This window comes from Triturus cristatus, chromosome 3_2, assembly GCF_964204655.1.
Source record: "Triturus cristatus chromosome 3_2, aTriCri1.1, whole genome shotgun sequence".
Lineage (NCBI taxonomy): Eukaryota > Metazoa > Chordata > Amphibia > Caudata > Salamandridae > Triturus > Triturus cristatus.
In genome coordinates this window covers 70,919,735-70,942,959 of record NC_140584.1, presented here as the reverse complement: position 1 = coordinate 70,942,959, position 23,225 = coordinate 70,919,735, and the positions used below count along the sequence as shown (strand labels likewise).

At 42.9% G+C, this 23,225-nt stretch overlaps 1 protein-coding gene across 1 annotated transcript in view; it reads right to left on the bottom strand.

Annotated features, from left to right (window-relative positions):
- Positions 1-23,225, bottom strand: part of SCN3B (sodium voltage-gated channel beta subunit 3) — a 941,302-nt gene that overhangs the window by 836,177 nt on the left and 81,900 nt on the right. The window contains exon 3 of the mRNA XM_085647252.1: positions 1,146-1,416. The gene's annotated coding sequence lies outside the window, so the exon portion shown is untranslated. The remainder of the gene's footprint in view (positions 1-1,145; positions 1,417-23,225) is intronic.

Genomic DNA, 23,225 nt, shown 5'->3' with positions numbered 1-23,225 from the left:
AGGTGAGGGGAGTGCAGCTTTAAAGAGCATTAGGAACCATCTATAAGGAAAGCATTTCCTGTGTCCCAGTTTTCCTGCATAGCTATATTATATTAGTCCCCAAATCATCCATTTTAGAATTTAACACAGCAATGTTCCAATTCATGACCTTAAATGTAGGGATATAAGGGCATAAACTTTCAAGTATGACTGTCGGGTTTATGAGTCATTGAGTGCAATGCACAGCTGTAGGTTCTGTCCTGCAGCCAACCTACAACTGCGCACTGCCAAAGGGCATGTGTGGTGAGGTTTAACCTCCCGGGGAGGGAGGGATGGCAGTAAGTCCTGGCCATGGGCCAGGCCTTTGTCATCCACCTGCTATGCATTGTTATTGGTCATGCACCACTGGGGTTAGGTGTCCATGAGGTTGAGCAGAGGACCAGGCCAGAGGTCAGGCACTGGAGTCAAACCCCGAGTGCATGCAGCCAAAAGTTGTGTTCAGTGTGATAGTGGGGTGGCTATGATTAAAACACCCGGAAATTAAACTAAATAAGTTAAAGGTTAATGCAATATTAAAGTTATGTATGGTAATAAGATCTTAACGTACTTGAAAAAAATCTAGAAATTAACTGAAAAACCAAAGGCTAGAGGGCTATGTGAACAGGCTACATGGAGGGAGGGTGCGAAAAAAAACTACGGGCCCCTCGGCCATGGTGGTTAAGATAAGGAAAAAGGCCATGCAACTTCTGGAGCAGAAGGACAGGCTGATGCTATAGTCTCCTCTATGGGAGGCAAAGGCACTAATGGGACTGTGAGACATGGAGAGATACAGGAAGTGGGATCTACTGGACATTTCAAAGGTAAGTGACCTCTGGCAAGATGATACTGAAAGTGTGCAGGAAGCGGTTCTCATTTCTGACCTAATAGATCTTTCTGGTTGACTGAGAGGCAAAGGGAGCCAACATTTAAATAATGAATTTAAAGTTTGTGTGACCCATTGGGTCACACAATAATGACCAGGAATCAGTAAGTTAAGTGGGTCTAGTGTAAGATAATATTCATTCCAGTGCATAAAAAACCAAAAACATGTTGTAAACGTAAATAATTTTCACAAGCAAATGAAGGCATCAAAGAAAATTTGAACACTAATTAAAACACACAGATACCTCATCATCAGCCTTATCTCGCACCACCACTCCAAGGAACAATGATGTTCACCTCCACAGGTAGAACTGCAACATCTCCAGTCTTTCCCATCCCACAGAACTTGGATAGCTTCAGCAACCCTGAGTTTCCTTCCGGTCCTGACATGCACTGAATAGGTGGCTTCTTCTGCTCATAAAATCATTCCGTTCTTGCAGAGATTTCACTTCTTAGGCCTCACTATGTTTAATACATATTACTCCTTTCAGTAGTTGCAAGATCACATAAGGGCATCTACAGAAGGAAAGAGCATGCAGCGTGAGTAAAATACATTTCATGTTAAGAATTAAAGGTCTAACTTTAGTTAAACATTTATAATGTGCACTTCGAATGCATGATTATATGTGAATTTATAACTTCAAAATAAATGCAACAAAAAATAAATGCAAATGGAAATAAATTAACTCATGGTTACATATGCAATGCACTTAAAACAAATGCAATATGGCTTAAATCATGAATGTAATATATGTCAGAACTACATGTTTCCATGATTAACCTAAACATTAATATGCACACATTCATGAGTGTCTAGATTTCAACAGTGAATACACTTCAGAAGTACATTTGAGTGCTTCACTCCGCATTAATAAAGTTAAGGCACACAGAGTATATAGTGCTAAGTGAGCGTAAATATTGCACTTCTGTGACATATAAGAGTGGAACCTAAATTGAGCAGCTCCAGGACTGTTCTCAGAGCTACAAGTAAGTAAGTAATAGTTTATTGTTTGGTTAATAAAAACCTTGACAATTTTCACATAAAAAAGCATAGTATAGCAAAATTCATGATTAAAAGATTGAAGAGCATATCATAAAACATTCATTCCTTGTGTCAAAACAATCGGAACAGCGACCAGTAGTTGTTATCAAATACAGTAAGTAAACAAAGTCTTCGATCAATAGATCAGACATAAATTATTTGTCTCGAGCTAATTGGATGTATAAAATTCCAACCAATTAGCTAAATGTGTTAGGTTTTGGCAGTACATTCAATATACAAGACAAGAAACTTGCGTCCTGGGATTTTAGACTGAAGCCCTGGATGCTTGCCTGCTTCAGTTGTCAGTTCAGAGTGCAAAGGATAGCAAGATATGTACAGGGTCCATTCTTTCCTCTAAACGTTTTTTGAAGAGCTTACTATTTCTGGCACGTAAAGGGCCTAGTGTGTTTATAAATAGAAATAAAACAACTTTTATCACTAGATTTGATAAATAACTATGACAATGAGTCCTAAAAGTTTAAAATTGTGTGTTTGCCGCAAGATGAATAAAGAAGGGGATAGGGTTTAAGGGAACATATTCAAATAGCTAAAAACTCAATGATTGGGTCAATGTAGAAAAAGGCGACTGTGCGATGTTCGATTGATCTATAAACAGCAGGGATGGTGTATTACTGTTGGGTGTTGTCCTCCAGCTTATGATGTCCGAATAAAAGTTGGCCTAAGTGTTTGTAGTACAATAAGAAGGGACGCTGTGAGTTTCTTTTGCTTGCAATGATAAAGATTACTGGTCACCTAATGTCAGAATTCTTTTCCCTGCTGCATCCATAAATCATACAAAGCTACACAATACCTGTACATCTCCTTCTCGGAGGCATGCCTTCACTGCTTGTCTGCAGGATCTTATCCCCTTGTTTATAAAGATGGGCTTCAGTAGCAGTCGCTGTTCAACTTGCAGTGCTCTGCAGATGCACAGTAGGAGTAAGACACCCTCATCAACTTTCCCATATAAGCGACATGTAGCCTTAGTCAGGGATCGTTTTCAGGGGGGGGATGCAACTGGGTTGGTAAGATGCCCATTCGGAAATGCAGGTATTTTTCTTTCGTGTTCTTTTGAAATCCCACACTTAGATGCGATTGTGGAGAGGACCTGCCATAGGTCTGCACAACGAGTCATCCGTGGGCCCTTTCTTTGAGCGCTGCCTTGTCTTCCACTATAGAAAGCCTTTTCACTGTCTTGTTTACAAGTTGTTTGAAGCCGTTATGGGTCCCTGAGGTCGCCCAGAGATCCTCAAAGCCTAGTCGGTTTATTGATGCTGTCAAGTAATCCATAGCTGCACATTCCTTCCTTAAGTGCATTTTATTCCATAGATGGGTATTCAGTGTTCCTAGTTCAGCCTTTTTAATCCTGTGCCAGCACTTGACATAAACACATTTGCGAGCGATTTCATAGGACTGCAGGCCAAATTCAGAGCTACAGGAGTAGTATGACCTGACCAGGAGCCAGTCCCTCTTATACTAACAGTTGAAATATATCATGCGAGCATATGCATCCCAGTTGTGCAGTGTGACAGAGGAAATACCTTTGGAATATAGGGTGCGGTGGCCCCATTGACTAACCACGCAATCTCCCAAATTTACAAACACGCTCCTTGGCAAGAGTCTCCCAGTGGTATATAAATTGAGAGATAGGTGGAAACAAGACCAGAGCTGGTTGGAGGATGACGACTGGAGAGTGGCCTGTAGATAGCCTAAAGAGGTGGCCATATGGGCGGGATTCTGACTGGTCCAAATAAAGATCCTTTACAGGGCTTGCAACACGAGGACTAGGCTGTTCCACAGGAGCAGGTGTGAGCAGAGGGGCATACTACTTCACACAAATTGAGTCTGTCAATGGACACAGTGCTACGGGGAAAAGTTGGCTACATAATTACTGCAGTGCTAGATGTGTCTGCGATTCTTACTTCAAATACTACCTGTATCCAGAATAAAACACAGAAACAACTTCTGCAGGAAGACTGTATATGCAAAGATTCCACTCAATTTTCATCCAGTGTTGGCTGATACTCCTAAACCTGTGAACCTCCAGCCACTGCCTCAAAGACATCTTTGCAGGTAGTCAGGCCTTAAAATATCGGCTGCTTTCTAAATATATGACTACTTCCTTTTACTGAAAACATATAAAACCTTGCATTCTCACACTCATTAAAAACACTCCCTAATTTCAGGATACGATATGGTTAATTTTAAGAGCCTATAAGCAGAATGTCCTGCACTGCTGCTTAATAAAGCAAATGTCAGCTGGGCGCACCTGTCATGCTTCATAGGTGTGAGCAGATAGAGGCTGGATGAATGCACGCCTAATGCAATGCCTGGTGATTACAGAATGATGTTCTTAGGTAGGTAAGACTTTACTAACTTCACTGGTTCATATTAGACTATTTGCAGTTCATTCTCCCCAAAAGTATTCCTTTTACTGAAAGACAGATGCCTTTGGTAAAATAAGCTGCATTTCTATTAAAGAAATAAATGACTGTGAGATGGGTAAGACTATCTGGAATTCAGCGATTAACGCCAGTGCAAAAAATAGCAAGCATTGGAAGAGCCAAAGGTCTAGCGTTTGTTTAGTGGAGGTGTCTTTTGGGGTGGCTTCTGTTACACTGCACCCAGCTGACCTAGAAAAGAAATTCCATAATGAAACGTTATCCTGGGGTACAAGCTGAAAGTTGAAAGGAGGGCCACTTTGCTGAACCAGCTGCATTAGCACAGCTGAACTGTATCCTCAACAATGATTGTTATGCAAAGCATCCAAAAGATGAAGTTTCTGTTGTAAGTAGTGAATTTAAAAAACATACACAGCAAAATATTACATAGTAGACAATTTTAACAATGGGATTTTTTTTTTGCATCTTCAAGAAAATCTATGTGCATGCTTATCTTCAATTTGTGAACAAAAGCTGTAAATCCAACAGCGAGTTATCACAACTGTTAAGTGAAATAAATCAACGTGCAAGGGCTACTTGTGACTACCATAGTGTCTTTGTGGCATGTTTCAGCACCCACAATGCTCACACATTCTAAATAAAACAGGCATTAGTTAGCAAATAAAATGTCATTGTGTTAGCAAAGTAACACAATTAAAAAGCACACACACATTGAGTCTCATTTAGAAAGTACATGTTGCATCTGCAGTCTATCAAAAGGACTATTCAGCCCAATCACCTAATCCTAAGGGTAACACAAAAAAGACAATGTAACCCAAGTCGTGGCCAGCATGGCTCGGGGGTGGAGGGACCAACGTGTGGGGGGGTCGCACGGGGTGGGGGGGTTGCGAGGAGGTCACATGGGGGGTTTAATTAAAAAAATAACAATAATGTTAACTTACCTTGAGGCTGGGTCCCACATCTTTTCTGCTCCTGCCCTCCTGCTCTCCTGCCTCCTACAGGAACAGGAAGCAGGCAGCCAGGCTTCCTCCCCTAAGCCAATCATTAGCAGCGTTGTGATTGGTCGGGACGGCACCCTGGCAGGGGCTTATGAGGTGGGCATATTCTCCATGCAGGCTGCAATGCAGCCTGCATGGAGAAGGGCAGAGTGGGCATGCCTGGTTTGGGCGGCCCGAGTTTTTGCACACTCAGAAGTGGGCACAACACTCCCCCCTGCCCTGCTCGTAGAGAAGAGTAGCCCTGCCCACGTGCAATGCAACATAAAATGGTAATAACTTAAAGTTATTATCATTTTATGTTTCTGCTTCTCGTACTGCGAGAAAGCAGTGGGGCGACGCTCCACCACCATAGCAGAGGAGCAGCCCCTGTGTAACCCTCTGCAAAATGCCATGACCAAGATGAACAGCTTATCCTATTTCCCAACTTCCCAACTTAATAAACATACCCTGGTTAGGTCTCAACACAGTTCTAAGAGAAACTCTGCTCAAACCATGGTAGCTGTGACATAAGCAGCAGGCAATACTCCAGAGAAATGCAGGTTAGTTCAAGCAAGGCATAAACTTTACAGTTAAGGAAACACCATAATACAATTCCCAAATCAATTTAGATATAATTTTGTTTATGTTTTAAAGAAAAATTACCTAGAAAATATAAAGTGTCAATCAACAGCACCTGTTAAGACTGGTAACTAAGTGTCATTTCAGGTCAACTGTATAAAGCTAAAGGTGGATACACCAAATGAGATGCACTTGCCAACATTTTTACCTTTGCTCTGCGTTCTACAGCAAGGCAAAGTCAGAAGGAGAAGCCGATGAAGGGGTCCTCAAAGTCAGATATGTTGTCATTTAGCCTCTGCTAAAGCTATTAGTTTTGGCACCCAAAACCTCCAAGCTGAACAGAGCTGCAACCGGGATAGATTGCTGACTCACCCTGGTCCAGGAGTTTCCCTTTCGCCTTCTTCAATTTTTGAGTCTGTAAATTCACCAAGGAAGCAAAACTGGAAGATATATTCAGGTTGTGCTCCATGAAGCCAGAGATATCTAGGGTGAGTTCGCATTGAGCCAGTTTTCAGTCTAGGAAAATACTTTAGGAGGACAAATCTGATTTTCATGCCCTTTGAGATTGCACTGATTCTGGGGAAGCCAAGGCACCTTGTCCCTTCTTACTTGGAGAAAATGACTTTGTCCCACTTTCTTCAAAGTAGAAAAATATCCCCTACTGGAGTTAATATGGAAAATCTACAGCCAATGAAGGAACATTTTTGTAATTATATATACATAATATTTCTGTCAGACAAAATGTTTGGCTAATGATACTCTGACACACAACCCACCAAAGAGGACAAAATACTGTGTCATGTATAAAGTCAACACTTTTGTAGAGAGAAGTGAAACCAATGTGTTTCAATCCCAAGTGTGATAATAGATAGTACTGATGGTATCATGAACTGAACAGCCTTTTTCCACTCTCATTTGGGATGTTCATTGGCTGTAATTAAAATATTCAGGAATCCCCTGAAAAAATATGGATATCTCTTAGATTGTTTTATAAAGAACATTATACAAGGGGTGAAGTATTGCAAATACAAGACTGTATACAATCAAGGGCATGTTTATGAGCCCCTTGCCATGCCGTAGCATCACTTTTTGTGATGCTCCAGGAACGCTAACCACAAAATCATATTTATGAGGTCACGAAAAGCCACTGCGCATGGACTTGAATGGCTTCATAGATATGGAGCAAGGCAGTGCAAATCTCTGAGTTGCCTTACTCTGCTTTAGGGAGGCATTCCATTGGCATTGCAGTGGGTGTTCCCATGCAACACCCATGGATTTTGATGCTTCCCCAGATTTGCAAAACCTTGTAAACCTGGGGAGGCGTGAGGTTTTTGTGCAATGAGGAGAAATAACTTTATTTCTCCTCTTTTTTTTTCTTTCCATGTGTGCTGCAACCTAAGATTGTTTTTGTGCTGGAAGATACCCCTTCCTGCACTTAAACAATCCTGCGGACAACACAGGCACCCATGCACCATGGTGCAAGGGTGCCTTCGTTGGTTCTAGCTTGCGGAAACTGCTCCATCACCTGGGGGAAAATACAGGAATGCACCGTATTAGATAAATATGGTGCATTCATGTTCTTTCACTTTGACATTGGGCAGCGCACCAAGGTGACTTGCTGTGCTGCCGTATGCTAACTTCCCATAAATGAGGCCCTCAGCTTTTAACCCTCTTGATATGGTTTAAAATTCACACTTTGGCAGCATTTTTTCCATATTGAGTCAAACAAATTCTGGAAAGTCAATAAGCACATGTTAAAGGACAGGTTGAAGCCTGTGTTTTGAGTGGTTTTCAGAAATTGTAATGGGACATAAAAATATACTCAAACCAGGTTCTTGTGCCTGGTATGTTTACTAAATAACTGCCTTCATTTTCTCGCATCCTTTTTTGACATGCCCACAATATGTACATCATTTTTTGCTGTGGTTCTAGATGTGCACCTGATGGAGCGGGTAAAATCTTTTCTTTTTATATACCCAATCCATTCATATATGTTTATATTAAAATGACTAATGAATAATTATAATGATTAATAGTGTGATGTGATATAACTAAACCAACCTTATTGACAGAAAGAATACACGTGGGAATGCATTTGCATGGCTAAAATAATAAGTGAACTAAGTTTGTATGCATATTAAAATGATAAACGCTGCTTGAGTAATGTTATTGTGATTTTCGCTTAAAATAAACCAGCATTAACTGCTTTGTATGTTGCATATGGCTAGATAAATGCACACACATAAGGGTATTAGCAAGAGAATAACACTGTTATAATCATTTCCATGTATTAATTACGATTTTGTGTTTCTTTGCTTAAGTTGACTATTCTGGCCTACCAAAAGATGGCCGCCGACTGAAGCCTAACTAAAGTACATTACTTCACCATTTGAACAATGGAGAAAGGCACCTGCACTGACTTCGACCGTGTCCCTTGTGTGACCTGTCAGACCATGCCCATGAAGACTACCCTGGGTCAGGTGCCAATGCCCCTGAACGTAAAGAAAATGTTGCAATTGGAAAATATGTACTGTTGAACCTGACCTGTTCTCAACGAACTGATACAATAAGGACCATAGATTACTCGTTCCCATACATTCGCTTTGAGACTTTTCCCGCATGGGAGAATTTGAAAATGTGGAGAAGTGTGGCTCAATGATTAGAGCGGCAGACCCTGATGCAGAGGTCTAGCCCGGGACCAGGGTTCAATTCCCTGCCTCGGCGGGTCTTGGACTCAAAAATTCCACGGACCTGATAATTCTCGCCTGGGTGCCTATTCCAATCATGGAGTGCAACTCTGGGCAATAGCTTGCTTAATCTCCATAATGGCTCCCACAACGCTAAGGATGCCTGGCCTCCACCTTGGGGGTGCCCAGGAGTGGACGCCTCATGGGGAAAGCCAGGATGGGTTCCACAGCGGTATTCGTACAAGCGCCTTGAGACCCTTGCAGGTGAGTAGTGCGCTATACAAGTATCAAATTTACATTTACATTTTTCCTGATGTACCAAGATGTATTTGAATTCAGCCAACCACCTTACTGAGAATTGAGAAATGCAACATTTAATATGTAAATTTTAATATAAATATTAGTAGACTAGAGAGGGAAAAGCAACCACTTTACGCCGAAGCTACTGACGGAGAATCGATGATCAGAGATCCTTATGCTGACGGAGAGGACGGTGACTCTATATGATAAAACTCTGACGAATTTACTGAGGACCAGTTCTGACTTAGAAAACGACAATTAGCCAGAATAGGTAAATATGACAAAAGATAATATTGCATTATTAAGATTTAACTTGCATTTAAATTAGATAAAAGAAAATCCTTATTTGAATTACTGTGTCGGGTGATTATTTCATTGAAATGTTTATTGATTAGTTTGAGAGTTAAAGTGTCATTAAACTAAATAACAACTAAATGATTCAATCGATCTCCTGATGGAGGAATTATTAGGGTGATTCAGGAGAAGTGGTTTTCCTCTATCAAAGAGAACAGTTGTGCTTCGGAATTAATGACCCTTTGTAGGCACGGTTAGTTTGAGAGAATGAATGTTGGTGTTATGGGCCCCACCAGCGTGTGATGTGTGTATGTGTGTGTGACTGAGAAATCATTCTGTCCGTGGAAGCAAGGGGTAATTGAGTAACCCGAACTGCACCACACCCTCACACAGTCTAATGTGTCATACTGTGAGCAGGGGATGAGGCAGGGCATAAACAACACATAGACAACCACTCCATTTCCTTGACTTAAAGTAGGGTGTCAATAGGGAAAAATGTCACCACAAGTTATCCCCGTCAAGACGCACAAACATAGTTCAAGAAAATTGAAAGGATATAAGAGGTTTATGCCCTACCTTTAATACCTACTGTACGGTTTATAGTTTCAGATTCAGTGACTGCTAATAAAACCAATCACTAAAATAAGCTAACTCTCAAAGACAGGCATTTATGCTCCACTTGAACATCCTGACAAAGTATGAACTATTTCAGAAGTCTTGGAGGAGGACCGGATTGTAGTTATGGTCTGTTCACACTGTGTCATCATTGGATCATTTCCCTTTACCAACACAGAGACAAGCAGGCCTAGTTAGAAACATATATAGAATTGTCCTTCATGCTTGCTCCTGCAACCACTATCCCCTGAATCATACAGTGGTGACGTTGACAACTTATGTTAAGTACCATGATCTCTAATTTCCACCTAACATGTGTGTGGTCATAGCTTGGACTCATGCCTAGACACCCGACATTTGAAATGGTCTCTGAAGTGTGTATCCACACATCTACTCATAACATCGGGCTCACTGCAGATTGAAATAAATGCATACAAAAACCCTTTCCTAAGACGGGTTGACAGGTTTCAGCAATGTGCAAATTTTAGTCCTTTCGTCAGGACTTCAGGTGAAAAGCACTAAAAGACACTTGTATTTGGCAAGGCTGTCTTTTGTTCTACAATTTCTCAGTAGAGTGTATCCAGTACATATAACCGTATACTGCAGACTGAGCAATTAGTGATTTTGATAAATACCAACATTATTGTTCAAAGAGTCATCACCCGGTACATAACGTAGTGTTGTATTTTAGAGATAGCGGCACCCCTCTAGTTATGTTATGTTAGTGACATAAGTCATTGGTTGTGGTTAAGAACGTTCACAACGTAGTATATGCAGTTTATGATTATACTCTGAAGAATAAGGACGTGTAATACCGAGCTCTGTGTGTGGCATGGTAACTTACATGCCCCTGGGTTGGGGAGGATGCAACAACTGGGGATGAGATAGGGTATTATGTAAACCCTGTGATTTAAAGAACCAAGAGTGCTCTCCCAGAGAGTTTATCATGGTCCAGCAAACTGCTTGTGCATGCCAAGGGTGCCTCAGTCAAAGTGAAACATCGATGGGTGGCATATGTGGAGTCAAAGAGCCACTCCTGCCAGTGCACGGCCTATGAAGAAAGTGAAGACCTTACAGAAAGTTTGTTTGTCGCTGGCTAGAAATTTGCTGGTAAAGTCGAGACAAGACATACTGCACCACAGTATAACACAGAGCCGTCATTTATGCAGTACGACAGCATTAAAGACAGTGACAAACAGGAATAGAAGTGTAAATGGCAGTGATTGCCAAGGGCGAAGAAACACAAGAGCCAGTAGAAAACAGGTACACTGCAAAGCGGTGAGAGTGGGGAAGACCCCATGCAAGAAACAAAACTGCTACTCACCGCCAAAGAAGAAGACAGCGCCTCATAACCAGAGAACAGTCACAACGACCCAAATGCTAGCCCACGGCTAATGCTTAACGAAAGACAGGTTCCAAGTGGGCAGTAGATGCAGCAGGAGCAGGCTCCGCTCTCAACAGCAGAAATTTCCACAGGTTATAATGCTGCCACCTTCTTAGAACTACCGCCTTCCTACTATACAGCCAAATAACAGAATCCTGGGACAGGAGGACAGCCTGAACTGAAACCTTCAACGATTTCATTGATGTGCTGGAAGAAGCAAATGGCTAAAAAATCATTACATATCTAAAGAATTTGGTGGGTGAAGCAATAAAAGAAGTGATAGAGAAAACACCACACGGTGATGAAGTGACGTACTGGAAAATCAAAGAGGCATTAAACACCAAGTTCAATCCAATGCCAAATGTCGACTATGAAAGGTACATTTTCAACTAAGAAAGGCAGAAAGCTGGTAAAATGATTGATTAGTATATAGAAAGACTTGATTCTCTCATCAAGCATTGCAAATGTAATGATTTCAATGATAAAGACGCTATGCATCTCAGGATGATAGATGGTTGTCTCCCCGATTCATTCAAACTATGAATCCAGAACGAGACACTCAGCCTGAAGCAAGTCATTATTGGTTTCAGAAAAGAAGAGAGAGCTGACAGACAAGCCACTAACATGGAGGCAGGAACGACCCAAAATGAATCAGCACTGAGTGGGAAATGCAAGCCAAAACACAAGGTGAAAGACCACAAAGTAATGTGTCCAAAGAAAAAAAAGTTGTGTTTTTGATGTGGATTCTCCTTTTCACATGGTGATGAATGTCCCACTACATGAGAGAGATATAAAATGGCTGCAGGAATGAGAGCAAAGGATAGATCAAGAACATTTGTTGAGAAAACAAAATGGAGAACAGAACACACCCACAAGACCAAGCAGAAACATCAATTAAGGCAAGTAGAAACGGAATGATGTGGATTGTCATCAAATTCCTTGTCTAAATGTTTGTCATTGTCATTATCAAGAGACAATGAGGAAGATGGTTTTGCAGTGGCAACCACTGGACAACATGCACAAGTAGGATTAGCTTCTTGCAAGGAATGTCAGTCGAAATTAGATCGACAAGTGAAAGTGCGAAATGCATTTGGACACTGTCCCAAAATCACACTGAAGGTGAATGGGTCCTCCATGCCTTTTACCATAGACAGTGGCGCAGCAATAAACATTATGCCAGTGAAAAATTACAATGAACTATCTCCAATCCCACATTTAACCCCGTCAAAAACCAAAGTGTATATGTGGGCTGCTTCAACACCTCTGCAAAGTCAAGGTTCATTTATAGCAACTGTGAAGCATGAAAAGACTGAAGTACAAGCACCAATTCATGTTCTGCACAGTACTTCTGCGAGTGTATGTTTACTCAGTTTCAATACTGTTGCTGACATGGGGCTAATTTCTGTAAACTACAACATCAATGCCTATCATGAGACAGTGAGTCAGTTTCAATCTTTGTTTCATGGATTAAGTAAACTTAAGACCATGAAAGGGCAACTTTACATTAATGAGCACATCTGTTCTGTTGCTCAACAACATAATTGGATTGCATTTCATTTACAAGAGGCTGTTGAGAAAGAACTGGAAACCCTATTAAAACATGATATTATCGAGCGATCCACTAGTCCAACGCCATGGGTGTCACCTATAGTGGTAGTGTCGAAGAAGAATAGCGGAGGAGCTGTGCACATCTGTGTTGATATGCACCAAGCTAACAAGGCGATTGAAAGAGAACAACATCCAGGTACGCACATTACGGACATGATCATGCAACTAAATGGACCCAAAGTATTTTCCTGCCTTTACTTGAACAAAGGGTATCACCAACTCGAACTGGAAGGAAATTGCCGGTATATTATTAACATTTCAATTCATGTTGGTTTGTTTAGATATAAAGGACTATGCTTTAGAGTGTCATCAGCTGTGGAACTCTTTTAGGATGTCATTTTTCACACAATACAGCCAGTCACAAATGCTTTCAATTACAGTGATGAAATAATGGTTTTTGGGGCCACACAAAAAGGACATGATACATCCCTTACACAAGTGTGTCATATACTTGCTGATGTAAGCCTCACTTTAAATGTAGAAAAATGTGAAATTCAAAAAGCCAAACACAAGTTGTTCAGTCATATCTTTTCTGATGGGGGAATGACTCCAGATCCAAATAAAGTACAAGCCTTGTCATCCACTTCTTCCCCACAAGATGTAACTATGCTGCGATCCCTCCTTGGTATGGCCAATTAATGTTCAAGGTATATTCGTGATTTTGTCAATGTAAGTGCCCCATTGACAGATTTAACAAAACAAAATATCCCATTTCGATGGTCACTAAATGTGAACAATGCTTCAAGAACCTCAAGCATGCAATTGAAAAAGACACTGAAATGGCATATTTTGATCTAAAACTGCAGCCGGGGGTGGTTGTTTATGCAAACCCAGTGGGATAAATGTAATTCTTGCCCAGCACACTGGACATCTAAATGCGCCCAGACACATTGTCATTTGTCACAGAGTGGAAAGTGCCTATTCACAACCTGATAAAGAAAGCCTCGCTGTGGTGTGGGCTTGTGAGTATTTTCTTGTGTTCCTATATGGGAAACACTTCACGGTTGTCATCGACCACCAAGCATTACTTACCATGTTCAGAAATCCTAAAGCCAAGACTCCCTCATACATTGAGAGGTGGGGGTTGCAACTACATGAATGTGATTATACGACTGTGCATGATACCGGAAAAGGTCAAAACCCTGCTGACTTCTTCTCCCGTGTACCAATACAATGTTATGGCACCACTTCTACAGCAACTGATGCTTATGTTAACTTCATTGTAAAATCCAGTACCACTGCTGCAATATCAATGGAAAAAATCATTGCTGCCACTAGCACTGACAGAGATTTGTTAATACTCAAAGGCATTATTACACATCTATGTAAGAGAAAACATAATCAACCTCTTTAGGATTACTTCGAATACCAGAAAATCAAAATATGCAGGAAGAACTGTCAGTTACCCCAAAAGGCATTATGTTATGAGGTTCGAGAATTCTTATAACTGAGGGTCTGAGATAACAAGTCATTGAACTGGCCCATGAAGGCCATCGTGGAGTTGCTGCTTCTAAACGAGCCATCCTGGACTGAGTGTGGTTCCCTTGTCTTGATGAAAGAGTTGAAAAGGAATTAGGAGCACGTCATTTGTGCAACTGTTTGTCATCCAAAACAACCCCGCATCCGTTAAACATGTTTGATCTCCCAAAGCATGCATGGGAGAAAATTGCAATTGATTTGTTTGGGCCCCTTGACAATGGACATCATCTACTAGTAGTTGTGATGAATACTCTAGTGTTCTCCTAGAAGATATGTCACCAACTACTCATGACAAAGTAATTGAAAGGCTGGAAAATATTTTTGCAACAATGGGTGTCCTTTTGAATTTGAAATCTGACAATAGCCCGCCTTTCAATAGTCAAGACTTTAAAGATTTTCTCACTCATCTAAATGCCAAGCATCAGAAAATCCCACCTCTCTGGCTTCAGGTGAATGGTGTCATTGAGCGATTTATGAGCATCCTCAAGAAGACCGTTCAGGGCACTGCACTGGAAAGGCCTGACCTAAAAAAACTTCTACATTCTACTCTTTGTGCATACAGGTCAACTACCCATTCTACCACAGATGAAAGCCCTGCCACCTGATGTTTGGGGGAGCCATGGAACAAATGTGACACAAAGGAACACTGAAAGATGTATTGATGTTGATACACTTCACACTACTGATTTGTCTCACAAACGCAAAATGAAGATCTATGTGTACGGGCGGCACTGTGCTCAAGCACTGTGCTCACAAAAGAAGACCAAATCATTGGCAGGCACAAAAGGTAATGCAAATCTTTTGCTCCTTTTGATGCATTGTACAGGAAAGTACATCACAAGAGATTCTTCTTATTTCAAACGTATGCCTCGAGGCTCGTTGCCTCCAGAGGTTCCGAGTGAGACCCTTCCATGTGGGAGTCAGGAGACATCAAAGAATGCACCTCTGTCTGTGTCACCTGTGCCTGCGCAGAAATCCCTCCCATGTCTCCTCAACCTCACACAATGAGATTTGGAATATTGATTCAAACACCTCGACGACTCATTAAAGAGTTATCATGTATATATGTATACTTTGTACTTTTTAACAATGGGAGTGATGTAGTCTTGTGTGTTAGAGATAGTGAGACCCTACTGGTCCCTGATGGGCACCACAGAATGGAGACATAACTGATTAGGTGTGGTTAAGAAAGTGTAATATCCTCAGTTCTTGTTAATATGTTCCCTTTCATTCTGTACCTAGCTACTCAGCCAGTGTGAGTGTTCCGCATAGAATGTTAGTGTGAGTGGAATGCTTGAGTGCCTGTGTGTGTTTGAGACAGTTGGGAAGATGGGCTGAGTAGCTAGGAGGCTGCTCTTGGTGGGGCTTGTTCTGGGCTTGTTCTAGCTTGCTGTAACTTCTACTTATGGACTTAATAAATTACATAATATCATCTCGGTTACGTCTACTTCATCATCTGAACATGTGGGCCCAGCCCACTACATTTATGGCGACGATCTGGATGCCAACTAAGGATGTGCAGTACAGCAAGACTATGTGTAGGAAAGGACCTACTACATTTACTAACAAAAAGAAGAAGCAAGTATCAAGAAACTCAAGGAAAAGAAATGAAACCCGTCAAGCAAGAAACCAGTCAAGCACGTCTCTCAGCCCCACCAGTGTCCAATACACCGGACAGCCCTAGCCCAGGCGTGCTGTCATGTCATCTCAGTGTCTTCAACAACTAGAAATTTATCATCAAAGGAGTCTAGGTTTGTTAGAAGAACCAACTACTCAAAAAATGTACACCGTGTACAAGCAAAGTCAAGAATGCCGCTATTAATGGAGACTGTGCCTCTGCAACCAAGGTAATTGGTGACTGCCTGTACTCAGAGTTACGTTCTTTCATCACCTGGAAAGGCTTTATCAAGGCAGCCTATTATTGGGACTTTCTACATCTTGAGTGCTGTGTCACTGTTCTCAGATAAAAGATGAAAAACAACAAGACCTACCCTATGCACAGGTTTATAAAAATTCTTCTGTAGTGTGCAGGTGCTCAATATCTGTAGTGCCTGCCTAACTCTCATTCACTGGTATGTTTACCACATGTGTATTAAGAACATTGTGTCCAATGGTGCTATGAAAATCCTACTGGTGATCAGTGCATGTTCAAGGAAAGTGAAAAGAATAAAAAAGGTGAGATAGGACGACAACGCCTCACGGAAGCAGCCCCAACGAGGTATGTGTAGACAGGTACTCGCCTACTACCTCCTGTTGTCATCATCGGTCGCTGCCGCCCCAAACAGAAACAGTAAAGGTGGAACAGAAATGTGTAATGTACTACTCTCAAACTCTGCGTGCTAGTCCTAATGACTCCTATCTATCGAGCAACCTATGTGTTGCAGTGATGTGTACTAATATACAAAAACAGGAAGTGTCGACCCAAATTTGGTGAGTTGAGCCTGATCAGGACTCAAGTCACTCAGGATTAAAACCGAGCAGCACTACACTGGCTATATGGTGCTTTATTCTCAGCTGTGTCGCTGCTCATTTAAAAACCGACATGTTTCGTTGCCATATTACTTTACCGGCAACTTCATCAGGGCTTGGGTCGACTGGTCTCTCTGCAAAGCTAGTATGTACCAGCGATATCTTTCACTCAGCACCTGGGGAGAACACAATAAAAACAATAAAAACCACACACATGTACTCCGTATCCCCTCTACCAGGTCATGCCTGGTTTTACCGAGCAAATGCTCCTCTTCCAGAGTAATAAATTCATGTTCGGCAAAGATATTTACCCTCTAGATGCTGTGTAGCAGCATACCTGCACCTCCATCATGTAAGTGTCTTGGGTATTTGTGCACCAGCCCTTCGGCTGTTAAAATCAGAACTGTGGAACTTTGTTTCTGAAAAAAGCACATGTCATAGAAATATATGTATCAACATCGATGACATCGCACGCTATTCAAGACAATGTTAAGACTCTTCTATTTAGATGTTGTATGAAAGGTCTTTGGTTGTGTCCAGCTTTTTGCCGAGAATCGTCATGATAATTCGCGTTTCATGGGCGGTTACGTGTAGATATCAACTTGCGCTATCTAGTATGCTTAAAAACCATGTAAACATAATACTACGCTCGCATAACAACGTGTGCTAGTTAAGCCTGTATAGACTTCCTGCTATGCCCCCTCCTCCTGTAGGGCACGTCCAACCCCCCTGCTTAGCCCGGGAACCCGGGTCTTACCTCATCAGTCTGAGCTTCGGTTCTTGGCTCGCCCTCAATCGCTAGAGGTTGGCCTGCTTCCTGTTTATATGTGGAAGTCGCGCGGGAACCGCGCTTACACGTAGAGTGGTTAGCGATATTGCACATGCGCAATGAAATTCTTGAAGGACAGTGCGGCCATCTTAAGTAAACCGCTACTATCGAGTACACTACAGTGGTTCTTAGCCTGTTCTTGTAGTATGCTAGTGTCAACTTCTGTCTAAAACAACGACAGGATTCATTGTAGTGACCTCCTCCTTACACGTAGAGTGGTTAGCGATGTTGTACATGCGCAAAGGAGTACTTGAAGGAAGACGCGGCCATCTTTGTAAAACCGCTACTGTCAAGTGTATAATAGGGGTTCTATGCCTGTTCCTTTAGTATATTAGTGTCAACTCCTGACCAAAAAAGGGGACAGGATATATTGAAGTGACCTTTTCCCTGCTGAAATGGTGGTTGGTACAGGCTGAAGATGTATATATGCTTCTCTCCCGGGGTATTCATATCTACTCTTCACCGGGCTGTCTACGAGCGCAATAATAGTAGTGATGGCATCTTATATTTTTAAACAGGCCCGCACTTGGGTGTTTATAGGTGTGAGCGAGTGTGTGTCGGACCTTACTGAGTGCCTAGGTGATAATGCTGGGTTGATTACTACTAAGGACCTGTAACCACAGAAGTACAGATGTTTTCATGTTTATATGTTTACAGTGTTCAGGTTATAGTACCACCCTACTCCACTCAATGAGGTCATTGAGTCCCTGTTGGTCTACCTTCTCTTGGTAAATCCAACGGGCCTCTTTGGTCGAGAGCCTGGCTTCCATGTTATACAAGTCGCCCATAACACGTTCAAGTACTACCCATCTGACATCCCTGGGATTGTGTCCTAATGTCAGGAAGTGTTGTACCAGCTTGGTGGTCAATTTGCCTGCCCTGATGGTACTGAGGTGTTCCTGAATTCTGATTTTCACCTTTCGGGTGGTAAGACCGATGTAGTGCATGCCACACGGGCATGTCAGCCTGTAGATGACATTTTGGGTGTTGCAATTGCTGAATGCATTCAAATACCAGATCTTACCACCGTTCAACGAGACATTCTTAGTCACAGTGGTGAGCTCACACACGGAGCACCCGCCACATTGGTAGTGCCCTGATGGAATCCCGGTGTCATTGGGCTTCTGCTGGAATCGCGAGTGCACCAGCCGGTCTCGCAAATTCGTGGACCGCTTGAAGGCGAAACGCGGATGTGGCATCGTCATGGATTGAGTGCTAAGTATCGGCCAGTGTTTTCTAATAACTTGTCTGATTTTAGTGGACAAGGGGCCAAAGGTAGTGACCACCGGGATACAATCGCTCTTGGTTTTAGGTGTTCTTTCTAATAGAGCAGCTCTCGGGGTGTTCAAGGCTCGTTTACGAGCTTTTTTGATAATCTTCGTGGGGTACGCTCTCTCTTCCAATTTATCGGATAGGACTTGGGCTTGTACAATAAATTCCTCTGTGGAGGAACAGTTCCTGCGGTACCGCAGGAACTGTCCCACAGGTAAGTTGTCCCTTAGGGCTCTGGGATGGTGTGACCTGTAATGCAACAGGGAATTCTTGTCGGTTGGTTTTTGATGGACGTTAGTGACCAACTTGTAGTTCTCAGCCCTGATGTCCAAGTCCAAGTATGTGGCTGTGGTGTCGCTGATGGTCCAAGTGAATTTCAGACAATCATCCAGGTTGTTAAGCCAAACAAGGAAATCTTCCAACTCAGTTCTCGGTCCCGTCCAAATACATAGCACGTCGTCTATGTATCGCTTCCAGAGGGCAATATTCCTCTGGAAGGGGTTGTCATTGTGTAGGACGTGTCCAGCTTCAAATTGCCCCACATAGATGCATGCTAGACTTGGAGCAAATGTCGCTCCCATGGAAGTCCCGGATACTTGCAAATAGAGTTGGTTTTTATAGGCAAAGAAATTCCTAGTGAGGGCCAGTTCAACACACTGGAGCACGAAAGATTGTGGGACATCATAGAACCATTCACACGATTCCAGGGCCCGAGCTGCTGCCACCAGCGTGGCTGCCTGAGGAATACTAGTGTATAATGATTCTATATCAATTGTGACCAGGAATTGGTTCTGCGGATCATAATCGATGTCCTGAAGAATCCTCAACACGTCGGTGGTATCCTGGACGTAGGAGGGCTGCGTGATCACACATTCCCTGAGGAAGAAATCAGCATATTGGGACAACGGTTCCAAAGTGGATTGAATGCCCGAGACTATTGGCCGCCCAGGAGGGGGCCTTTGTTCTTTGTGAATCTTCGGGACAATGTAGAAAACCGGGACTCGTGGCTTGTCGTTGATAAGAAAGTCAGCCTCCTTGGCCGTAAGCCATTTCTTTTCTTTGGCCTCTGCAACCATAGTGTGGATAATAGCTTGCAGGGTTTTGGTGGGATCCCTCATCAACGGTTGGTAGTTTTGACGAGCACCCAATAGCCTGGACACCTCGGCTTCATAATCAGATGTGTTGAGCACTACCACTGCCCCACCTTTATCTGCCGGTTTGATGGTGATGGTGTCATTCTGCTGCAGGGATTGGACAGCTAGCCAGTCAGCATGGGTCATATTACTGCGGTTATAGCTCTGTTGCTGTTCCTCAAGGACGGTGATGTCATGTAGCACCTTCTGTTCGAAGACCATGACCTCGGGGCCAATAGAGTGCAGAGGGGGGCAGAATCGGGAGGGGCGTCTGAGATCAGTGGAGAAGACCGATGGGGCTTCTGCTTCCTTACCCTCAAAGAATTTTTTGAGTTTTATTTTCCTCATTACGCCCTGGAATTCACTCCTCAGTTTGAAACTGTCGTGCTTAGGTGTTGGGACATATCCCAAACCCTTATTGAGAACCCTCTGTTCATCATTCGTGAGTGCATAAGATGACAGATTGACCACAATGTTATTTTCCTTTTTTGTTGTTAGAGCGGTGTTCGGCCTCGGCTGCGTGTGATCCGGGGGGACGAATTCTGCCATTGTGCATTGTTGTTGTGGCGGCCTCTGCCTCTGCCTCTGCCCCTGTGGCTGGTCCCTCTCTGGTCCGGGGGGGCGCTGTTCTAAAAAATTCCTCAATAAGACCCCTAGATCTTCATTGGACCTATCGGTGGTGTTGAACCTCACTCTTTGGTTGGCGCCCGGAATGGAACCTGAGGTGGAGGGTTGCTCAATGAGGTCATCATCCTCGCTGCTCGTGTTGTCAAACGTCCAGTTATTGAACGTGCGTCTACCTTGGCGTCTACCTCCCCTCCCCCCTCTTGTGTAGGTAGGTGGTTCTTGCGGTTGCTGGTAATGGCTGTCCTCAACGTATGGAAACGCCCACTCGTGGCTGAACCTTTCAAGGTTCCTTTTGAGTCCCTTGATCTTCTGGTTCACCATATAGATCTGATATTCCGCCACGTCATTCTGGATGATTGTAAATTGCTCTTTAAGATCTTTTATGGTGGTATCGGCTTTAAGAGCTGTTTCCAGATCTAAGATTTCTTTGAGGAGCTCCTCACTCAGCCTTTTGGCAGTGTTTATAATTAATACCAACCAGTCGCGAGTGCACTTGTTGGCTATATAGCTCCAGTCTACTCGAAACCGTTTGTCCTCCAGGAAAGACAAAAGATACCTACCGCTAGGGAGCCAGCGTCATGTTTTGATAATTATCAACAGTGAACAGCGTTATGAGAAAACTGACACTCCTGGTGACCATTTACAAAGATTTATGGACTGGTTATGCCTCTGAACATGGGATCTGTGTGAGCATGGAGGTACCGGGAATGTCGTGTGCTATGTCTTTTCAGTGCCATGTTTATTTATCAGCCTCTCTTAGTATTGGGAGCGACGTGTTGGTGATAACTGGCATTCCATAAATATTTTACTTAGAGACTGCTTGTGGCGCATTATGGACCTAATGAATTACATATTATCATCTCGGCTACGTCTACTTCATCACCTGAACATGTGGGCCCAGCCCACTACAGAAAGTTCATTATGTAGTACGTGCAGTTTAAGGTTACACTCTGAAGAATAAAGTCTTGTAATACTGAGCTCCGGTGTGGCATGTTTATTTACATGTTCACGGGCTGGGTGGGACGCTACACATTTTTGGCCACCGTACCTGTCAAAATGTTGAACATTTGCCAGAAACGTTTATGTGCTCTTGCTAATGAAAATGTGCTGTTTCCAAATCTCAGTCAAAACCTGTCTTACAACCTTCACAACAAGCAGAGAAAGTGAGGGAAAGAAACATGGCCAGACTGGCCAGCTGTGCAAGAGGGCAATCCCCAGGAAGCCGGCTTTGACACTTGGAGGTCGGTTTCATCTTCCAAGAGTGGTGGTGCATGTTACGCGATCCCAGCAGCAACTTGAAAAAGTTGATCTGGTTCTAGCACCCATTAGCACGTCAGCACATGGGGGCTAAATTTATAATTTTTGCCAGGGCTGTTTAAAGTTTTCAGTTTGGCACTGGTAAGAAAACAAAGATCGGATGCTTGGTCGTTCACCGTATTTACATGGCCATGCAAGGCTGCATGGCTTTTCATGGCCTTGTAAATATGGAGTAAGGCAATGCATTACTCTGCATGGAAGGGGCGCTCCATGGGTGTTGCTTTGGGTGATCCCAAACAACACCCATGGTTTTTGGTACTGTCCCAGATTTACAATATAGCATAAATGTGGGGCAGCACCAAAACTAATGCCTTCCTAAAGCAGGCGTAACAAAGAAATGTTTATATTTCTCCTTGTTTTTAGGTCAAGCCTAGGCAGTCCGCATGCGCTGTCTTTGAAACATGCTGCATTCAGTCTGTGTGCTTTTCACACGCCCAGCGATTTCCATGGGTTGTTGCTCTTTCTTTAGAAATTACTTTGGGGTCATTGGTAAATAGTTTACATTTGTCCCACCAATTGGCTATATTGTTCTGCCCTGGAGGCGGCACCTGTTACCTGGATCCTTTCACTATCAGCCATATGTTCAGTTTCGGCGCACTCCCTTTTCAATTATTTAGGCTCTGTTGCAACTTTGGCTGTTGTCTGTCTGAAGTGGGATGTCCCGTGTGAGCCACTCATTTGTACCGTTACGGTTTTTGCAAATATTGCTTTCTGATAAGTGGCCAGCATGTTACTGTAACCGTGAAGCCTCTGCTCATGAAGTTTGCCCTTCTTCTTTCTGTGTGACATGCAATGAATGACAGAAGGACTCTACATAACCCCACCCCAGCTTCTCTTCTACCTTCAGTCCTTGTATGGAACTTAGGGAGATGTGAAGCACACCTACCACCTCTCCTCAGCCGGCAGCCACCATAAGCCACTGTACACAGAAGGAGTACAAGACATTGATAGACCTGAGTGACAGCCTGGCTCAGAATGGTACGTGAGGGCGGCGGGGCAGGGAGCTTAATCCTAAGGCTTACATTTCTTTGGCCCTTCCTTGGAGTTATCACAGCTGTGTTCTAGGGGAAAGGATAATGGATCTTTGTAGCTGTAAATGAATAATAACTCTAGAGTGGGGCCATAGCCGGATTAAAGTAGCCTTTTTTGTTACTCCTTGACAATAGGGCTGTGTCGCACCCAGGCCGAGTGTGGTGTTCATTTCTCTTTCTCCACTTTAAATTATTATGCAGCACTTGACCTTTACCAGATACACCTGCGCTTCCTGAACGGGACTTTGATGCCCCCCTACCAACAGGGTATTTATACTTT